The 20,601-nt window shown below is 40.4% G+C and overlaps 1 long non-coding RNA gene across 2 annotated transcripts in view; it reads right to left on the bottom strand.

Annotated features, from left to right (window-relative positions):
• LOC112806093 (uncharacterized) overlaps positions 1-20,601 on the bottom strand; it is a 46,283-nt gene that overhangs the window by 18,254 nt on the left and 7,428 nt on the right. For both annotated transcript variants that reach the window (XR_012375350.1, XR_012375351.1), the window contains exons 2-3: positions 17,885-18,084; positions 11,403-11,434 (exon numbers count right to left, since the gene is read on the bottom strand). This is a non-coding gene — a long non-coding RNA (uncharacterized lncRNA). The remainder of the gene's footprint in view (positions 1-11,402; positions 11,435-17,884; positions 18,085-20,601) is intronic.

The raw sequence follows: 20,601 nt of genomic DNA on the forward strand, positions 1-20,601 counted from the left end.
TTTTTATGATGCTTTCTCTGACCTTTTCTCCTTTGTAATTTCCAAAGATGGCTACCACAGATGTCTTCCCACCATGTACATGCATGGTTCCACTCTTCAAGAAGTGAAATCTATGTCTCCTCCTCTTGAATCTGGTCTGGACTTGTGACCTGTTTTGACAATACAATATAGTGAAAGTGACATTCGAGGGCTTCCAAGCCCAAACCTGGAGAGAACCAGCAGCTTCTATGACCCCTCCTAGAAGCTATCTGCCAAAAGAAGGCCAACTACCCCGCTATGAGTAAGTCCAAACAAGCCAGGTGGAGATGCCACTTGGAAGGTGAGAGATGCGTGGCCTGCAGCCAGCTGTTCCAGTCCTTTCAGATAAATAAATAGACATGCAAGTAAAGGATTCATCATGGACTTTCTGCTCCAGCAGACAACACATAAAGTAGGACAGTGTCCCAGCCAAGCCAAGCTGAGATTATAGAATCATGAGAAGTCATACACTGTTTTAAGCACAAAATTTTGGTGAGGCTTGTTACACAGTAATAAAAAACTAAACCACCACCCTACGCCACAGTAAGTCATCATCGCCTCTGTGCCATCTAGGTATTTTTGTACACACTTTTGTAATTGTTGGATTTCTAATTGGTTAGTCTTCTGTTAGAGTCCTTAAAGATGAGGACAGTGTCTTAAGCATCTCTGATTCCCCCAAATAGCAGATGCTCAATAATTAGTTGTTGGGTGGATGACTGGCTAGACGGATGGATGCATGGGAGGTGATAAATACAGGGGCCCTTTTTCTTCAAGAAGCCAAAAGTATTAATCTAGCCTAAGAGAAGAATACTTTCCCACAGCCCCTTCCTCGGACATTTGAAGGAAAATGAGAGAATTTAACACAGAAATACAGAGAATTTAGAATCTGAGGATGAATGAGGAAACTGCTTCATATCAGTCAGCTTCTATGAGGTAATAGAAAATATATATTGGTCTCTGCCTCCAGTTACTTTCACATGGTTCCTGAAATCCCTGTGATTTCCTAAGTGATAAGAGCACTAGAAGCATCTTTTGTTCTATCAAAGCAGCTCTGGGTGGGCTTCTGGATGTCTTCTGGATGGGGGCTGGTCACCAGAAAGACCAAGCCATGATTAGAAGCTTGGAATTTTCAGCCCCACCCCTCCCGTTCTCTAGAGAGGGGAGAGGGACTAAAATGGAGTTAATAATTTTTTTAAATCTTTTTTTTTTTTTTAATTTGACAGAGAGAGACACAGTGAGAGAGGGAACGCAAGCAGGGGGATTGGGAGAGGGAGAAGCAGGCTTCCCGCTAAGGAGGGAGCCCGATGAGGGGCTTGATCCCAGGACCCTGGGACCATGACCTGAGCCAAAAGCAGACGCTTAACGACTGAGTCACCCAGGCGACCCTGGAGTTAACAATTGATCATGTCTATGTGAAGAAGCCTCCATAAAATTCCAATAGAATGAGGTTCAGGGGGCTTCCAGGCTGGCAAACATATCCATACCAGGAGGGTGACACACCCCAACTCCACAGGGACAGAAGCTCCTGTGCTCAGAACCCTACCAGACCTCACCCTATGTATTTCTTCATGGGGATGTTCATCTATAGACTTTATCATAACATATCCTTTAATAAACTGGTAAATGTAAGAAAATATTTCTTTGAGTTTTGTGAGCCACTCTAGCAAATTAACTGAACCTGAGAAGGGGGTCTGGGAACCTTTAATTTGTAGCCAAGTCAGACAGAAGTTGTGAGTAACCTGGGGATCTATTAGTTGTGATAGGCACCTGAAGTGGGGTGGAATCAGTCTTGTGGGGCTGAGTCCTTAACCTGGGCAGATACTTTTAGAATTGAGTTAAATCGCAGAACACCCCACTGGTGTCTGTAGAATTACTAGGTATAGGGATAAACCTCCACACATCTGGTGATCAGAAGTGTCAGAAGTGAAGTGTTCCCAGGGCGTCTGGGTGACTCAGTCATTAAGCATCTGCCTTTGGCTCAGGTCATGATCCTGGAGTCCTGGAATCAAGCCCCACGTTAGGCTCCTCGCTCAGTGGGGAGTCTGCTTCTCCTTTTCCCTTCACCTTGCTCATGCTTTCTCTCTCTCAAATAATAAATAAAATCTTTTAAAGAAAAAGTGAAGTGTTCTCTGTGAAAGTAAATGAGACACACAGGGAAGAAACACCTAGTAGGGAAGAACTGGGTTTTTCCCTAAACTGAGTTTTCCCTTTACAGCTTCCATCTCGTCAGTGATGAAGGACGTATAGTCATATATTGAGGACAATGATGGGACAGATTTGAGATAGGGACTCAGAAAAAGGGTTGGGACAGGTATTACAAAAAAAAAAAAGACAGAATGACTACAAAGGAGAAAACATTATAGGAATGTCAGTCTTAGGCAAAGGCTGTTGATAGAAGCTTCTCAGAAGGAGGATCACCTTTCTATCCAGGAAGAAATAAAAAGATACAAATTTTAAAAATGAAAGCTTTTTACCTACTGGAAATGGCTGAGATTTGAATTCGAGAGAAATTCCATAATTGGCCAGAAAGGCCAAATTGAAATGACCATGAAGTAACTCCATGATTAAATTTATAAAAATAATTGTACATTTTTTTTTCAAGTAAACATACTCAGCAACTTTCATAGACGAGGTGAGGCATGCACCATCTGTGTAACAAAAATTGTCACCAAATGCTTTCACACATCCCGACGTTTAAATGTGTCGTGAGGTCAAAAGAGGGAGATGGTAGGGGCTAGAAATTTTTAAAAATAAATCTTTATAAGTTACTTTGAAAATTAAAATCAACATATGAATAGTAATAACTGCTTATGAGAACTATCACAGATTCTTCAAAAACCAAAACTTAAATATAGGAGGTCTTAATTTGTAATCATCATGCTCAGGTTAAGAAGCATTACATTATCTATTTTCTTGGCATTTTCTTAAAATTATATTAAATCTGACTCTACCCAGCCTCTGACTGGCCAGTTCCTGTTCCCCATTTTCCCCTAGAGTCTTACATATTCCAGAATATTCAGGAAGGAACACTATTGGTCATAGCTGTTATACCACTTATCTATACCCACATGGTCTTTTGAAGGTAGAAAGTTTTATGTATTGTGTGCCTGATTTAAAATATAGTGTATTAGTAGAAAATTTGAGGTTTAGTAAGGCCAACAGATCAAGAGATGATTACCATTGAATAGATAGTTTGTAACTCACAGTTCCCAAAAAGGGAGGTCCTGCCATGCCATGCAGGGGCCACACAGAGAAGCACCAGGGTTGGTTAGAAGGCACAGGGATAGGGGCAGAGCTATGTGCAAGAGTCTTTATTCTGTTTTCTTCAGAAAGGAACAGACAAGGCATGGTAAATAGGTTTGGGATTGGCTAATTTGAATTATTTCTGTGGGGTCTAGAGCATAGAGATTGTCCCTGGTTGTCTGGGACCTGGCCCTAGGGTGACTGGTGCAGGTGGATAGTGGTTCAAAGGATGAGAGTCAGATAAAGGATGTAGTTGGTGTGTGGGCTCTGGATTGGTTAGTTTGCATTTGAAAAATACTCTCAAAGGTGAGCTATCTACTGTCTCTAGGAATTGGCTAACCATGGGAGGAACAGTCCCTCCAGAGTGAGCAGAGCCCCAGATGTCAAAGCATCAGAATACAGAAAATAAAAGACCTGGGTAATGCAGTGCCAGGATGTTTATGCAAGGCCCATGGACTTTTGGACCGACTGGGAGTGCCAGTGTGGAAGATCCAGTCTCCCTGGGAGCTGCCATTTCCCTTACCTTTTGGAGAGCCTATCACCTCCCAAGAAACTATCTCCCCCCTCAGCTTTGGGAACTGCTATTCTCTCCCAGATCAGCTACTTCAATTTATACCCTCTGCATTAATTACAGTACTTTTGACTATAAGTAATAATAAAAAAAAAAAATCTCAACTCAACTTGGCTTTAAAAATAAAGGGAAGTTTTGGCTTATTTACTGGTAGGAAAGTCTTCAGGTATGGTTATAAGATCTCTAGCACCATGTATGGTGATCTTAAAATATGACTACGAATTTTTTGATGCTTCTCTTTTCAAAAAGTAAAGACCCATTCCCCTCCCATTCAGTGTGTACTGGACTTAGTGGCTTGCTTCTAATGAGTAGAATGTGGCAGAAGTTTTGGTGTGTGACTTTTGAGACTATAAAAGGAGTTAAAGTTTCCTTACTCTGGAGGAAGTCAGCTACCATGTTGTAGGACACTTAGGCAGCCCTACAAGAGGGTCCTACCTACTACAGCAATCACAAACCTGCTGTCTTTGTGAACGGACCATCTTAGAATCAGCTCCTCCAGCTCCAGACAAGCCTTCAGATGAATGCAGCCCCATCTGACATCTTGACTGCAACCTCGTAAAAGACCCTGAGAACCAGAACCACCCAGCCAAGCCACTCCCAAAAAGTTGCCTGCTACACACATCTCTTTGGGAGGCCCCTTCCAGAAACTCTAAGCTTTTGAAAACAAAAGCAACGACAAGGGGTTGCCTTCCTGCAACAGACATTTCTATTGCCAAACAAACTTCCCTGGAGACAAAAGGAAACAAAAGCCTGGCTTCCCCTTTTGTCACAGGATTGGGGGTGTGGAGGGGAAATACAATGACAGCAAAATACAAATTACCATCTCCCACTGAATTAACTTGGCACATACTTTAGTGGGTCTCTGATGGCTCCCTGTAAGATAACAGAAAAAATATATATATATATTGGTCTCTGCCCCCAGTTCCTGACATGAAACTCCTAAAACTCTTGTAATTGCCTAAGTGACTACAGTGCTAAGAACATTTTTTGTTCTAAAACTTGGTCTTTGACCCCAGTTCCTGACACAGAGTTCCTGAATCCTTTGGAATTTCCCCGGTGATAGCAGTGTCTTTTGTTCTAATGAGGCAACTCTGGGTGGGCTCCTGGATGGGCTCTGGTCACCAGAAAGACCAAGCCATGATTAGAAGCTTGGAATGTTCAATCCCACACCCCACTCTCCAGAGAAGGGACAGGGGCTGGAGACAGAGGTAATGATGGATCACACCTACATGATGAAGCCTCCATACAAATCCTAGAAGTATGGGGTTTGGAGAGCTTCCAGGTGGGCAAACACATGGAGGTGCAGGGAGAGAGACGTGCCTGCAGAGGGCATGGAAGCTCCTTGCCCCTTCCCACATACCTTGTCCTACCCATCTCTTCCATCTGGATGTTTGTTTATCTGTGTCCTTTATCATATCCTTTTATAATAAACAGTAAGTAAACTGTTTTCCTGAGTTCTGTGAGCCACTCTAGCGAATTAATGGAACCTGAAGAGGGGATCATGAGAACCTCCAATTTATAGCTGATCAATCAGAAGCACAGGTGACAACCCAGGCTTATGATTAGCATCTGAATTGCATGGGGGCAGGGGCAGTCTTATAGGACTGAACACTTAACTTGTGGGATCTGAGGCTATGTCCAGGTACATGGTAGCAGAATTGGGTTCAGTTGTAGGACACCCAGCTGGAGTTGTGGAGAATTGCTTGTTGTGAGAGAACCCACCTACCTCTAGTGTCAGAAGTATGCTAAGTGTAGCAGTGCTGGAGAGTAAGGAAGAAACAGAGGAGAGGGACTGAGTCTTTCTAAACACTCCCAAATCTATATCTCTATGCCAGAACCCCTTCTCAGACTCCAGAGTCATACCCAACTGCCTCTTGACATGTCTATGTTGGCGGCTAATAGACATCTCAGATTAAACATATCCAAACTGAGATCCTGATTCGCCTCCACAAACATGCTCATGATCCATACATAGCCAATCCATTAGAAATCATGCTGGCCCTCCTCCAGAATTTATCTTCAATCCCATCACTTCTCACCACTTTCCATTACCCCTGGGTCATAATCATCTCTCACCTCCATCACTGCCTCCTAGCCAGTTTCCCTGGCTTCCTAGACATTTACTTCCAACAGAGTGGCCAGGAAACCCTTGTATGCTCAAAACAAATGTTCAAAATCTCCATTTTGCTCAGAATAAAATCCTAGATCCTTATAACAACCTACAAGGTGTTATGTGATCCTGTGACATCCCAGACCTCAACTTCTCCCTATTCCCCAACACACCCACCCTTTTTTTTTTTTTACTCTGTTTTAGACAAACTGGCCTCCTTTACCCTCAAACATGCCAGGAAACTTCCTACCTTGGGGCCTTTGCACTGGCTGTCCCTTCTGCCTGTGAGGGTCTTCTCCTGGCCATCCAGTTAGGTAATTCCTCTATCATCTCCAGGTCTCAGCTTATACCTCACCTCCTCAGCAAGGCCCAACTGCACCACTCCATTTAACCATGGGACCTGTGCAGCCCCATTCTGCCCTCCCAAGCCCGCCTTGCTCTACCATATTTTCATTTTTTCTAAAACTTATCATCTTCTATATAATTCATTTGTGAATTATACTCATTGTCTACCATCATCCCCTGTGCCACATGCATTCCACAAGAGCAGGGCTCTTTGCACGTATTTTTCACAGCTGTATCCCAGTCCTGAGGATTTGGAACCTCAGGAGCAGGTGCTCATAAATATCTGTCAAGTGAATGAATGGTTGGCTCACACCAGTCCCATGGCATGGGGACGTTTTGCACGTATATTTGTGGAATGGTTCAGGAACTTGCTGGAAATCACAGGAGGAGAGGGAGAGGATCTGGGATTAAAGTCCGGCCTACACTCCTCCCCACCAGAAATATCTGTATTAGACCCATCTGCTCCCCTCTGCCATAACTTGGAGCGTAATTATGGAGATCTTGTTTTCTAATCAGAGCAGATTTCATTAAGTTGAAGAAAATGTAAAAATTATGAAGATAGTCTGAGGCTAGGAATGCTATCAGTGAAATGAAGCTCTTAACTTACATGATTTGACGTCTGGGGAAAATATTTAGTGACCACTTTTGTCCTCAAGTACGTAACAGTGTCCTAACAAAATGTCTTCTTCCCAACGGTCTCCATCTTCACCTAGGCATATTGGACCTGCGCGTGTGCGCATACAAGTACCCACACAATTAGGAACCTGATGAATCCCTGTATATCTATATATTTTTTTGAATATTTTGCTTAATGCTTCTGACCTTGCTCCATTGAATAATCAACGGACAAAATGTGCTCCCGTTGTATCATCAGAGGCCCAGGAACTTGTGTCATTCTGAGAAGTAACCTTGCCCACTAGGGAAAGACTGGGGAGTCTGGAATTTGAGAGCCATTAAAGGCACCCAGGGCCAAGACCCACCTCCCCGCTCTTCCACCCCTGCCAGCCACTTTTCCCATCCATGACTGCTTAACCCTGGGTTTGTCCTATCCATAGGCTTCACCACTGGGAATGGTCTGCATATGAATGCTTGATGAAACATGGGACATACACAAATTTATCCAAGGTGAGTGGAGTTTACATTCAGGGCTAGCATGTACTTTAGAAAACCAACCACTTGATTTCTGGCATCATAATTCAAAGTAGATTAGGTGGCCCAGTGTGAACTCCCAACATATTCTAATAACTCCCATAACATAGCACTTAGCTCACTTTTGAATTAAAGCCTGTTTCCTTGGCTCTATATCCCTATAGCAAATAAAATCTTGGAGAGTGGAATCTTATCTGACTCACTTACCAATGTGGCTATAACCTCTGTGCCTGACACACAGTAGGCATTCTTTAATTAATTTAATGCTTGTTAGATTGCATAAAATAAAGAATTAATCAGTAATGTAATCAGAGGATGACATTAGAAGAACATTGATAAATAATGCATACAGAAAAGGAAATTGATTAATAAGACTGCACCAGGGTTGAATCCGCTGTTTCCATTACAGAGACTGAATTCTGGCTACCAGAAAGACAACCTATGGCATATAATCTTATGGCCACTGATCTTATTAAACTGATTACAAAATCTTGGCAGAAATACTGCTAAAGAAGCTATGGGGATTTCAGTTCAATGAGCCTGAACATTCTATTTATTGAAAAGGACCAAAATGGAATGGGCTGCCTCTGGGGTGGTAAATGCTGTGTCACTTTGAAGTTGAATGCCATTTTCTGAAGAGTCCCTGCAATCAGGTAGCAAATTAGACTAGACTAAAAATACCTTAAGGTCCCTTTAATCTGTTACTTTATGAGTGTGGTCTTTAGGGGTCTATAACTGGGAAGCAGAATATGAATTCTTCTAGAAGCTGCTGCAGAGAAGCCACCTGGAGCAAGCCTAGAACCAGAAGCCAAGAGGCACTCTCCCGGGGTCGTCACCCATGTCCAAGGAAATGGCTCCTGATGGCTAGTGCAAGGAGAGACCTAGGAAATGCTAGGTGATCCTGCAAGGTGGCTAATGAAGAAAAGTGAAATAACTAATTTTCTTTTATTTTTAGTATTTGGGGGCCAGTAATCCTGACTTCACCCCAGGCTCTTATGACTTAGAAGAAATACCTATTATACTTGCCCTTCTTCAAATTGACGTTCAAAACTCATCATATTCTTTCTTTGACCACCCCCAACACCACCAATAAAGTTTAGCTCCTTTTTTCCTTTCCCATATTCTGTAATTACCCATTCTTTGCCTATGTGATCTGTATCTTTAAATGATTAGATCTAGAAAACCGTAATTTTAGAAAGTATATGAATTTTCTCCATTCTGGGGCTGGAATTTGGTCTTAGGGCAGGCAGACCCTATTCTGTTTTGTTTTTCTTTTAATTGTATAGAAGTCTGGTAGGTTATCTACCCAGAAAGTGATTCTAATGCAGATGCTTTAGGGTGTGGATGTTAAATATTCCAGTTACTAAAGGAAATCCATTCATTCATTCATTCATTCATTCATTCAACAAATATTTCAGTGCCTGTGTATCCAGCTCATGTTGAGGGCTTGGCAGGACTTTTGAAGCAGCTGAGGCAGTCTTTACAGAGACATTTTTATGCCGACATGGGAAACCGTTCCCACTTGTAAGACTCCCTTTCACACCCTCTACACCTCCATCCTTGGGGTCTAAACAAAGCTCCACACGCTCACTGGACAACTGATCTTCCACAGGCCTCCCATACCCCAGTGAGGTCTGAAAGAAGCACCAGAGCTCAGAATCCTCCTTGACAAGATCCCCAACCATCCCTTCCCTCTCAACACCCACAACTTCACCATCCATCTGTAGATCTTTGTCTCCATTTTTACTAGTCACTGCAGGAAGCTCACATCCCCCAGTTCATCCCTCATCCCCAAGATCTCCAAAATGTTCTGTATGTTCTGACCCCATCTCATAACCCTCTCCAACTTCTACAACAGTCAACTATCTGGAATTCATGGTCATAATAAGCAAGTTTCCCTAAACACTCAAGCCTGGGTTACCTTCACCTTCTAACTGAAACCTGGCTCTTCCCTGAGGGCACTGCTCCCGTTGCAGGAGCTCCAACATCCCTCCTTTCACTGGAGCTGATGGAGAGGGGTCCTTCCAACTCCTCATTGTTGCTCCCTTGCCATTATCTCCTCTTAACCTCTGTAAGAGTCATAGCTCTGACTCCCAGGTCATCAGACTTTATCACCCACCATACTTCACTGTTGCCATCATCTGTGAACCCTGGGTGACTCCCACTATTTCTTCTATTTGGGGTCGTCTCTCACATGACCAACGTCCATCAATGTCTATCCCTCCAACCCTCCTCCTGTCATAATGCTAGATGACTTTAACCTCCACATATTTGATCCTTCTACTACCCTGACCTTCAGTTTGTTGACCTCCTCCCCTGTAATGGTCTTGTCCTTGTGGAAATGAACCAAAGCTTGAACTCAGTATAGAGCAAGGGAGTCACTCAAGGAGTCAGCAAGTGAGTCACAGGCAGGCAGGGGAGCAAGAAATTTTTACAATGAAAAGAAAGGAAGGCTTCAGGTATGTCCTGATGGGGGTCATTGGTGGGGAAGCTGGAGGCAGGCTAACCAGAAGCGGGCCATCATGTGTGACTGATCTGGAGAGGATATGCAAAATTGGCTGTGTTAAAAGAAAATTTTCCACAGACAATTTATTGTTCTAGCAGGCTTTTTTGCCGTCATTCATGAATCAGGCAGCATCAATCCAACAGCTAGAAAGGATCTCCAAAAAGCTGTACAAGGCAAGAGATTTTTATAGACCAAAGTGAGCTGGAACACGGAAGTTATAGTGGCATTTGCTGATTACTTTCCTTATTTGGAGCCAAGTCAGGTAACTTGTGCTGAGCAGGCATTTGCTGATGGGTTGACCTGGGCCTCCCTGGGATAGCCCGCATAGAAATTCAGTAACGTTTTGGTTTGCTGATATAGGGTTTAACAAGATGACTCCGTCTTGGGTCTAATGTGGTTAATTTAACAATTATGCGATACTTTCCAGGGCCCATGAAAATATTTTAATTTATTTTAAAATTAGAAGAAAAAGTAAATACGATAATATATTCAGCCTAGATATTAGTCATCTTAATATATGCTGCTACTATATATTTATAATACACAACATATAATCATAATGAAACCTCTTAAAAGCATAAGGTTGAACAAAAATCAAAATAGCTGTACTAATGCTCCAGTGAAGTTTGATTTTAAAGTAACCTTTTTCCTCCCTTCTTAACTTTTTGTTTCAGGAACCCGGTACCACCCTCAAGACAAGACAATGGAGGCTGGCAGCAAGTACACAATTCCTGTCAAACCAGCTAGAACCTGGACTTCCCTATAAAACCCCCCAACCCCTTCCTCCAGGCAGGCTTGCAGTTTTGTTTTTGTTTTTGGGGTTTTTTTTTTTTAAGATTTTATTTATTTATTTGACAGAGAGAGAGACAGAGCGAGAGAGGGAACACAAGCAGGCGGAGTGGGAGAGGGAGAAGCAGGCTTCCCGCTGAGCAGGGAGCCCGATGTGGGGCTCGATCCCAGGACCCTGGGATCATGACCTGAGCCGAAGGCAGACGCTTAACCGGCTGAGTCACCCAGACGCCCCAGGCTTGCAGTTTTTTGAAGGCCATAACCCACTGCAGCCTCCTTTGCCCAGCAAAGCAATAAAGCTATTGTTCTTTTTTAATCCCAAACTCTGTGTTTGTGTTATGTTTTGGCTCTGAAGCACAGAGGTCGGTTTTCGACAACAATAATATATAAATATACAATAATGTGATTATTATGTTAATTAGTTAATTAGTATGTTGTTGTTATGTTAATTAGTATATTAGTTAATTAGTGATTATATTGACTATTATATTATTAATAATTATATAATTTTATATAATTATATGTTTTTTTAATGGAGGAAGAGGCTCACAAAGGCAAAATTGCCTAGAGCCCACAAAAGTCATAACATGGCCCTGAGTCTTAAGTTTTTAAATACCATTTAGATATGTGTGATATTGTGATTTTATAATAAGAAATATATATGGGCCTACCTTAGAGATATTTCAGGTTGGGTTCCAGACCACTGCAATAAAACAAATATCAGAATAAACAAGTCAAATAAATTTTTTGGTTTCTACTGCATATAAAAGTTATGTTGACACTATACCATAGTCTATTAAGTGTGTGATAGCATTATGCCTAAAACAATGTACATAACTTAATTAAAAATTACCATCATCTGAGCTTTTACAGTAAAAGAGTTTTAATCACTGATTACAGATCACCACAACAAATACAATAATAATGAAAAAGTTTAAAATTTTGTGAAAACGACCCAACTGTGACACAGAGACATGAAGTGAGCAAATGCTGTTGGAAAAATGGCCCTGATAGACGTGCTTTAAGCAGGGTTGCCTCAAGCCTTCAATTTGTAAAAAAAAAAACAACACAACATCTGTGAATCACAATAAAGCCAAATGCAATAAAATGAGGTATGCCTATATTTGGTCTTTGTTCTCTTTCTGGCCGGACACTTGGAATTTCCTAAGTAATAAGAGCTGTAGAGATATCTCTGTTATGTTAATGAGGCTGGTTGCCAAGGGAAAAACCTAATTATTAGAGGATTGGAACTTCTAGTCCTACCCCTCTACCTCCAGGGCGGGGAGAGGGACTAGAGGTTGAATCAATGGTCAATGTCCGATGACTTGATCAATCATGTCTAAGTCATGAAGCCTCCACAAAAACTGTGTTCAGAGAGCTTCCATGTTGGTGAAACAGAATGCATCCATGCTCCAAGGACCAAACTCCACAGGACAGAAGCTCCTGTGTTTGGGACCTCTTCCTATGTATCTCTTCATCTAGTTGTTCATTTGTATCCTTTAATATCCTTTGCAATAAACCAGTAATCTAGTAAGTAAACTAGTTTCTTGAGTTCTGTGAGCCACTCTAGCAAATCAATGGAACCTGAGGAGGCAGTTGTGGGAACCTCTGATTTACAGCAAGGTGGTCAGAAGCCCAGGCAACCATCTGGATTTGAGCTTGGCATCTGAAGTGAGAAGGGGGGGCAGTCTTATGGGACTGAGCCGTTAACCTGTGGAATCTGACACTATTTCCAGGTAGTGTCACACCTGAGCTAAATTTGTGGGACACCCAGTCAGCATCTGCAGAGAATCAAGTTAATTATTAGTGGTATGGTAAGGACTCACCCACTGGAATATGGACAACATTCCACTCACAAATGTACTTCTCCAACTTGAACCTCTATCCTGAACTCCAAATTTGTATATCTGTCTCTCTTTGTGGACATCTAATTTTTATTTTTTATTTTTTTTGCAATCTTAAAATACACAAACCAACCTATTGATCAGAGTGAATCCAGATTTTGGGAGCCTGAAGCTTCTATCACCTGGGGGTCCCTCTTAAAAAATGCATTAAGGATTTAGGCAGAACATAAATATTTACTTAACATATTAAAAGGTAACTGAGGCATATTAAAAATTTTAAGAGATTATTTGAGCAAAAATCAATTTAATTGGGCAATGCCAAACCAAAAGTTAGAGGCACCCCACTGACAGGAGCTGGGAGAACGATATATAGAGAAGAGGTGGAAGCATAGAAAGGAAATTATTTGACTGGCTATAGCTTAAAGCTTAGCTGGCCATTTTTGATCGATTATCCTTAGGTTTCAATTTCATAACCTTGAGGCATTTTATATACACAGGTTTAGATTTTGGGTTGCTATGTAGGCTGCCACCTCATGAGAGCTACTTCAGTCTAATGGCTTCCTTGTTTAATTAATTTAACAAGAGTGAGACAAAAAATCACAACTAGATCCAAATTTTAAAAAGTCAACAAAACCTGTGACTCCAGAAGCAATATCCAGAAACAATATCTTGATTAATTAACTACCTGACACACCTTTATCATACTTTCTCCTACAATTTTGGAGGTGTAGACTCTTTGGTCAACTCTTTTTTCTACACCAAGAGTAAAAAGACAATTAGGTTTTTCCTCTAACATGGTTGGTGAAAGTAGATTTTTAATACTGATATTTTAGAAAGTTTCAGCTTTACAACTTGTTATTGGTAATGTCATGTAAGTTTTCAGGGTTGTTTTCAAATTTGGGAAAATCTCCATCCAGTTTCCTTCAGCTATGAGTTGTAAGATTTCAGAATATTTCAAGCTTTTCTTTCCAATACTTTTTTGAATCGACAATACTCTTTAACCAGTTTTCATTGGTATCTTATTGTGTTGGCATATCTTGACTTTTCTGTTATCTTCATTAACGTCACTGGTTTTGGTTTTTGCCAAATTAGCAATGTGCTTATTTAATCACTTCTCCTCATTATTGGATTTTTAAATTTATGGGATGATCAACTTTATAACTTCTATTTTATTTTTTTAAAGATTTTATTTATTTATTTATTTATTTATTTATTTATTTATTTATTTATTTGAGAGAGAGCGCACGTGCACAAGAGTGAGGAGCAGAAGGGGAGGGAATGAATCCCAAGCAGACTCCCCACTGATCAAGGAGCCCCACACAGGCTTGATCCCATGACCCTGATATTATGACCTGAACGGAAAACCAAGAGTTAGATGCTCAACCCACTGAGCCACCAAGGTGCCCCTATAACTTTTATTTTAAATTTATCTCTTCCTCTTAATGAATTGCTGCTTTCAGTATAATCTGAAAATTTTATTACAATTCACTTCTCAGTATCAAAATAACTTCTCTTGATTTCACTGTTCATCTTTATTGTTTTTGCTTCATATTCCATTAATTTTAATCTAACTCTCCTGTCAGTTCTTTTAAAAAATACCTTAAAAGATGCCAAATGGTACCCTTCAAAAACATTCAAAACAGTAATCTACAATTTCTCACTCATTTTGTTTAAACATTCTAAAACCTCTTTCTAAATTGCAATGACAGTAGCATATTCATGTATTACCAAATATATATTTTCATCAAAAAAGAAGAAAATATCTATTGTGTAATTATAGTATCCACTCTATCATCAAATATATTCCTGAAAGGAGAGAACTATTTTGACTTGGTCTTGGTAAAAAACAAATTCTCTGCTTACAATTGTATCTATCTGATGGTTAGAATTTTCCATAGACTAGCTCTGACTCCATATGTTTCTTCTCTTGGTCTTTATGTCTTTTTCCAATAGAACCATCAAAGTGATCTTATTAAAAAGCAAGTCAGGCCATGTCAATCCCCTGCTCAAGAAAATCCAATGGATTCTATCTCACTGTTAGTAAAAACCAATAGTTTATACAACCCTACAGAGTCTGGACCAGGAATCCGTCTGACCTTACCTCCCATTGTTCTCCCCCTTTCGCTTTGCTCAAGCTACACAGCTTCTTGCTTTCCCTGAATTCTCCCAGGATTCTCTGCCTCAGGGCTATTGTACATGCTATTTTCTTTGCCTAAAATGCTGTTCTGGGAGATGTACCCTTAGCTCTCACCTCCTTTTCTTCTTCTTTCCTCTTGCTTCACCTCTTACTTCCTCACTTCCTTCAGATCTTACTCAAACATCAACTCAGTGAGACCTTCCTTGATCACTCTATTTAAAATCAGCCCCCAATACTTCCTACCACTTAAAAAAATTTCCCCCTATCTCCTACCATCAAAAGTACTATGTACCCTAAGGTCTACCTAAGAATGCAATAAAAATTAGTTGATTGAATACATAAAAGTCCCAAAGTCAGGCCCTTTTTGGTGGGTTAGGGGCGTTAAATACAACGTAAATGGAACCATTCTGGAATATCATTGCTCCTTTTAGGGAAACATGTGTTTTGTCAAGTACTTGCTCATTTGTTTTCTCAATCAGCGAGTCAATCAATAGGTATTTGGTGTTCGCTGCACGCCTAATACTGTACTAGATATTGAGTACACATTGGTAAGGGACAGAAACATGGTCCCTGCCCTCCTGAAGCTCATGGCTTCTGGAAAGAGAGAAGGCTATGAAGACGAGCTGATTGGAGTATTGGCACATCGCTACCTGAACATGGTTTACTGATGACTGGGCAAGCCAGGCTCCTGGAAATTCACTTTGGGCATATTCTATAGGCCCATTAGTCTTAAACACATGATTAAGCAAGACAGCAACATCATATGCAATGAATTTCAAGCCAGGCATGGAAGATACTAAAAGTTTAAGAAACAATAAAAGTCTTCTTAAATTTCTTTTCAGTCTCATGTGCTGTCTTAATAGCTGTCATTATTGAGATTCGATGACATCTGTATTCCTAAAGGAGGGGCCAGTGGGGCTGGCACTTTGAGTTTTGGATCACTTTCAAGCAACGAGATTTAGAATCTTTACCTAACTTAAATATTCAGAGAACATGCACATCAACTCCCCAACTCAGGCTGCCACAGATTTGCAACAGACTTTCTCACCCTGATCTCAGATGGCCATGATATTTTTTGAATATGTGCATCCTGTCTGCTTTAATACATAGTATTTCACAAGTTTTAGTCATTGCAACTAGAGCGTGGGCAAAGGTGGGGGTGGTGTGAGGGAAGAGATTCTCACTGTGAAGAAATCTGAGACTAGCAGCTATTCAAACCAAAATTGTCCATATTTCCTCAGAACTCCATAAAATTCAACTCAGAGGGAAAGCACATCAGTGTCCCGCACACTGTGGGTTCTCAAAAACATATTATTGCATAAATTAACATTTTCAATTATTTCAATTAACAATTTCATATTCAGGAGATATTGCAGGCAGGGCCACACACCTATCCAGGTTAGTAAGCAGAATTGAGGACAATATATTGTTTCTAATGAACCTAATTATACTTCTTTGGTTTGGCTCATTTGATTGTAAATGTAACCCAGATGGCCTCAAATTGACTAAACTTCTGGATTCTCTTTCTTTCTTTCTTTCTTTCTTTCTTTCTTTCTTTCTTTCTTTCTTTCTTTCTTTCTTTCTCTTTATAAATGTGTGTGTGTGTGTGTGTGTAAACATGAGAAATAAAACACACATACCCAGGGGCACCTGGGTGTCTCAGTCGTTAAGCATCTGCCTTTGGCTCAGGTCATGATCCCAGGGTTCTGGGATCGAACCCCACGTCGGGCTCCTTGCTCTGTGGGAAGCCTGCTTCTCCCTCTCCCGCTCCCCCTGCTTGTGTTCCCTCTCTCGCTGTGTCTCTCTCTGTCAAATAAATAAATAAAGTCTTTAAAAACACACAAACACACACACACACACACACCGAAAAGTAAATGAAATAAGGGTATATGACCAAATGATTTATCACAAAGTCAACACTTTGTAACCAGCATCCTCAAGAAACAGAACACTGCCAACACCCAAGAGCCTTGCTCATGCCCCTTCCCCATTGCAACCACTTCCCTACCTCCAAAGATAACCACCATCCTGACTTTTATGGTAATTACTTTCTTGAATTTTTTTTGGTTCAATCATCTAACACACATCACCCAAATAGCAAAGTAGTTATGCTTGTTTTTAACTTTCAGTGAATGGATTCCATATAGTATATATTCTCTACATCTAGCTTCTTTAACGTAATGGTATATTTGTGAGATGCAAATTGTTGTATATAGCTATAACTTATACATTTTAATTATCATATAGCATTAAGGGTTGCCCATGTGGCTCAGTCAGTTAAGGATGTCTTCTGGCTCAGGTCATGACCCTGGAATCCTGGGATCAGCCCCATGACAGGCTCCCTGCTCAGCAGGGAGTCTGATTCCCCCTCTCGCTCTGCCCCAACCCCCCTGCTGCTTGTGCTCACTCTCTTTCTAATAAATAAAATATTTTTAAAACATTATCATATAGTATTTTATTATATTACTATACCACTGCAATTTATTGATAATAGAGCACTACAGTTTGGGGTTCCGACAAATACCACTCTTACCTAATTCTTACACATCTTAAGGTACACACTGTGCATGTCTTTCTGTTGGCTGTTGTTGTGGGTTGAACTGTCTCCCCCATAAACACATACTGAAATCCTAAGCCCTGGTACCTGCGAATGTGACCTCAATCCTTTCTTGTTTTCTGTACCCTTACGTTTTATGAACCTCTCATCTAAAGCATGAAATTGAGTTTTTAATCAACTCTAGTAATCTTTGATTTTTAATCAGAGGGCTTAGTCCATTTGTTTTCTTATTACCGATAGGAGGGTGTTTTAATTTACCATTTTATTATTTATTTTCTCTTTGTCCCACATGTTCTATCTCCCTTTGTTCTCCTTTCCTACTTTCTCCTGAAATATTTTTAATTGCTCAATTTTTCTTTTCTATTAGCTAGGAAGCCAAATGCTGTTTTATAATTCTTTTAGTGGCTGCCTTAGAGATTACATCATGGTTTATGAATTTATCCAATCCAATATTAATTGGTACTTTTTACCTTCTTGGACAATGTAAAACTCTTACAACATTTCAACTCTGATTTATGTGTTCTTCATCTTATAATTTATTTATAAATTTAATTTAAACACTTAAATGGTAAATATTTTAAATGGTTTTATACAGTAAATATTACCTATACTTACTTATTTTTACTACTCTTTATTCCTTCCTACATGACCAACTGGTATCATTTCCTTCTGCCCTTGAGGACTCCCTGTAGTTCAGTCTACTGGTTATGAATTATCTCCATTTAGATTCATCTGAAAATGTCTTTGTTTCCTATTTATTCTTGAGGATGTTTTTGATGGATATAGTAAAGATGATGAAATTCTTTTTATTTGTCCTGCAAGACATTTGAAGTTAGTCTTAAAAGACTAGATTCACATTGCTTATCCGTTTTGAAAATTCTTAGCCACTCTCTCTTCAAGTATGACTTCCTCCCCATTCCTTCTGTCTTTCTCTCTCTGTTCCTCTCTCCCTCCTTCCCTCCCTCCCTCACACCCTCCCTCTCTCCCTCCATCACTCTCTCTCTTCCCTCCCCCCCCATCCTCTGCTTACTGGAATGTTAATACAAAAATTAAATTGATCTAGGATATTCCTTATGTCTCTTCTACTCTGTGTTTTTCCTACCTCTGCCTCTCTGTGTTTCGGTCTGGGTGCTTTCTTTCACTCTGTCTTCTAATGTATTAATTCTCTCATTAACTGTTAAACCCATTAATTGTGTCCTCAATTTTGGTTTGATATCTAGGATATTCATCTGATTCTTTTTAAAAAACAGCTTTCAGGGGCGTCTGGGTGGCTCAGTTGTTAAGTGTCTGCCTTCGGCTCAGGTCATGGTCTCAGAGTCGTGGGATCGAGCCCCGCATCGGGCTCCCTGCTCAGTCAGGAGCCTGCTTCTCCCTCTCCCACTCCCCCTGCTTGTGTTCCTTCTCTCGCTGTGTCTCTCTCTGTCAAATAAATAAATAAAATCTTTAAAAAAAACAGCTTTCAGTTCTCTCAAATTCTAGACGTTGTATTTTATCCCCTTGAATACTGTAATCTCCACTATTTTAAAGTCTATATCTGATCATTCCAACATATTAAGCCCTATTGGTTCTGCCTCTGATGGTTTTCATTCTTATTGGTTTGTCTCCTTCTGTTTCTGGCTAGTTTTTATCCAGTCCAGGATGCTGTCTTTATAAAATTGTTTGTGGAAATAAACTGTGACCTACCTGATCCTATCTTCTTTCTGATAGGATTGACATTTGCCACTGCTGGTGTTTGGCAGGATAATCGTTAAGGATTGGGATACAACAAAGCTGAGTTACAGTCCCTGTGATAAGTCTTCAAACTCCATTTCATACTTACTCCTAGGGTCCAAAATTTAAGGACCTAAACCTAAAACAAGTAGGGCTCACCAAGTTTCCCCCATGCCCGACAAACGAGCTGGTTATTAAGCTATTGCTACTCAGCTTCAAACCCACCCTTCTATACTCCGCTTTGTGATGCTAGGGCTGGAATTCTGTGAAGAACCACATTGCAAATTGAATAAAACTGTTATTCTGTGATTTTGAGCTAATTACTTTTATATGTAAAAGTATCCCAAATCTGATTATAATCACTGTGTTATAACAAATGTTGTATATGTGGGGCGCCTGGGTGGCTCAGTCGTTAAGTGTCTGCCTTCAGCTCAGGTCATGATCCCAGGATCCGGGCTCCGCGGGACGCCTGCTTCTCCCTCTCCCACTCCCCCTGCTTGTGTTCCTTCTCTCGCTGTCTCTCTCTATCAAATAAGTAATAAATAAAAAAATCTTTTAAAAAATGGTGTATATGAAACAATGACTCATGGAACACTACATCAAAAACTAATGATGTAATGTATGGTGATTAACATAATAATTAAAAAATTTAAAGAAAAAAAAAAGAAAGAGTAACCTGCCAAGTGATCCCATCCCATATGCATATTAGAAAGCTCATTTTGGGGGCACCCGGGTGGCTCAGTCTTTAAGCGTTTGCCTTCGGCTCAGGTTATGATCCCAGAGTCCTGGGATCGAGCCTCGCATTGGGCTCCCTGCTCTGTGGGAAGCCTGCTTCTCCCTCTCCCACTCCCCCTGCTTGTGTTCCCTCTCTCGCTGTCTCTCCCTCTGTCAAATAAATAAATAAAATCTTCAAAAAAATAAAAAATAAAAAAATAAAAAATGGTGTATATGTATGTTTAATATCCTTCCATGACAAAATAAAATTTAGTACCCCTATGTTTCTCCCTACTGGCTCTTCTTTTTCACTTATTGGACTCTGAAACTAAAAGTCTTGGATCACAAATGCAGTAGACATTGTGGCTCTGGATTTCTGTTGGGTATTTGGCAAGCTCTTCATGATGTGCTCATGGCCAAAATGGAGACAGGAGTTGGATGCAGAGCCTGCGGAGGCAGGGTGTCCGGATGGCGGTGTTTTATAACATGTCACCCTGACAACCAAGCCTCACACATTCTATGCTGCTTGTCATGACTCCTCCTCGTGTGGCTCTTCCCCCTCTACCTCATGTCCTGTCCTCCTTCTGACCCTTGGCTTCATTACCTATTCACAATTCTGCACCTGCTCTTTCCTTGGGATTTGCATTTGAAAATTTGAACATAAATGAGCCAAGTATTCAAGTGAGAAGATTAGAACAAAACAAAGTAAAAGAAATATGAGGGAATTAATAAAGATAAAATGCTGAAAATAATGAATCACAAAACAAATGTCAGCAGAAATGATCGATAAGCCCAATACTCTAGGAAGAAAAAGTGCAAGACAAATAAGTACATCAGGAATGAGAAAGAAGATAAAACCATAGTTGCAAAAAATAGTAAAAATCATTATAAAATATCATAGAAAATAT

The sequence above is a fragment of the Callorhinus ursinus genome, unplaced genomic scaffold, assembly GCF_003265705.2.
Source record: "Callorhinus ursinus isolate GAN/ISIS: 27379988/994484 unplaced genomic scaffold, GSC_fseal_2.0 scaffold49, whole genome shotgun sequence".
Lineage (NCBI taxonomy): Eukaryota > Metazoa > Chordata > Mammalia > Carnivora > Otariidae > Callorhinus > Callorhinus ursinus.